Source organism: Lycium ferocissimum, unplaced genomic scaffold, assembly GCF_029784015.1.
Source record: "Lycium ferocissimum isolate CSIRO_LF1 unplaced genomic scaffold, AGI_CSIRO_Lferr_CH_V1 ctg19668, whole genome shotgun sequence".
NCBI lineage: Eukaryota > Viridiplantae > Streptophyta > Magnoliopsida > Solanales > Solanaceae > Lycium > Lycium ferocissimum.
In genome coordinates, this window is record NW_026718570.1 from 4,193 (window position 1) to 6,339 (window position 2,147).

General features: G+C 40.8%; 1 non-coding gene across 1 annotated transcript; it reads left to right on the plus strand.

Moving 5' to 3' along the window:
* Nucleotides 1–632: 632 nt before the first annotated feature.
* Nucleotides 633–739, plus strand: LOC132042995 (small nucleolar RNA R71). Its single transcript, XR_009411638.1, has one exon. It is a non-coding gene; the product is annotated as a small nucleolar RNA R71 (small nucleolar RNA).
* Nucleotides 740–2,147: the final 1,408 nt, after the last annotated feature.

The following is a 2,147-nucleotide window of genomic DNA, read 5'->3' on the forward strand; positions in this document are numbered from 1 at the left end:
TGCCTCTCTAAATTTCACACAGCCAAATTGCAATTCTGAATATCTGCTATCAACTTCTGCATTTCACCCATCATCTTTTTCATCATCTCTTCCATACTATTCGTGGGTGCTTGAGGAGCAGGTGTTGGCTGATAGTTCTATTTCTGATTACCTGGGTTGTCACTCTACCTGAAATTCGGGTGATTCCTCCAATTTGGGTTGTAGGAATTCCTGTATTGATTGTTGTTCCTTTGCCCCCCCCCCCCTCCCACAAAGTATATGGATACGGGATTTGCAGGGCGTTCATCACTGTTGTGACCTTCTCCACAGACTTCATAAAAAACAATGGCTTGTTGCACTGCATGCACCTTTGGTGGAGCTTGCACAGCAGTTAACTTCTTGATTTCAGTGCGCATGACATCAATCTGAGCTGATAATGTTGTAAAATTATCCACTTCAAAAACACCCGGTGCCTTCCTAAGCGAAGCGCTAGCCGCATCACCTTTAGTCCGGAGTGCTCGAGTAAACTCGTTCAATAGTGTGAATAGTTCTTCATAGCTTATATCAATACTGTCCTCCGGCGGTTGTCTAGTGATGACTTATGTTGGGCATCCAGACTTTCAATAAATGTGTGTGCTAGAACTTCATTCGTCTGATGGTGGTGAGGGCAATCTCTGAGAAGACCTTTGAACCTCTCCCACGCTTGATACAAATTTTCCTCACTTTTCTGCCTGAATGACATGATCTCTCTTCGGAGTCGAGCTGTCTTTGCTGGTGGAAAGAACCTTGTCAAGAATTTTGTAGCCAAATCATCCCATGAAGTGATAGGATTTGCAAGCTCTGCTAATAACCAGTTACTTGCGTTCCCTAATAGAGAAAAAGGGAAGAGTGTCAGCCGCACATATTCTTTGGTGACCCTTCCAGTAGAGAAAGTATCCACAATCTACAGAAAAGTATGGATGTGACGCTGAGGATCCTCATGGGACATTCCCGTGAATCGCCCACTAGAGTGAAGTACCTGAATCATGGGATGCTTCAGCTCAAAGTGCCCTTCGGTGGTGGGCTTGACAATGCTCGAAGTTACATCTGCCGCACAAGGCACTACAACCTCTCTCACTTTCACTGGTGGATTATTAGCCATGACAACTGGTAACTCTGCTAAAGCCTGCGGGTTCTGCAATAAATTCAAATCTCTCCTGCGCCAATTGAAAGTACGTTTAGGCTCAGGATCGAATTCCTCAAGATTGTTTTGACTCGCAATCCTTCGCATTCGAATAAAGTACCTGCAATCAAGTAGCAGCTAAGATCAAGACGTTAATACTTGGATAAATAAAGCAATACAATTTATTATGATAAAAATAATTGATTTCTAAGTCCCCGGCAATGGCGCCAAAAACTTGTTGCGTCCAAACGCACACGCCTGCGTACGTGGTCGTACAAGTAATATAGTGATTATATAAAATCGGATGTCGAACCCATAGAGATTTATGACCAATACTTTCACGAAAATAAACTATTGCTACTAATTATGCAAGTAAAGAATAAAACTTTAGTTGTTTGGTAAGCTAATGCTATAATGTAAATAACTAATAAAGTAAACTAGAATTGTGTTATGAACGTCTTTGAGAGTTGCTTTTATCAAGATTTTAGAGATATTCGAGGGTTGTGGCTGGTTCACCAATCCTGTTGAGTCATTCAACCATTCTACCTTAGTAAATTTGTTCACAATTGGTAATTAATCGGATTATTAATCTCGCAGTATTCTTCCGAATCACTACTTTCCGATTCAAGATAATTCGCCTCCTATATTCCTATGGTCTTGTCTTATCAAGAATGCAATAAAAGCACGTGAAGTAATTGATTGCGGTAACTAAGTATATTGCTATCCTGGTCACAAATCCTAGCCCAACTTTAGGGATAATCAGATCACAATCTCTTTACTCCTTCTCTAAACTAACGTCTTTCCCAAGCACGTATATCAATTAGTAAATAGGGCTCAACTGTTGCGCAGACAATCAAGCACTTAAGCACGGAAGTAAAGAAACAATTGCATACGAACAAGCTGCTAAGATTAAAATACTTGTCAAACGTTGATATTCATGGCTAAACCACAACCCCTGAATTTAGGTGTTTAGTTACACATGATTCGAGAATGGAAGCAAGAATTC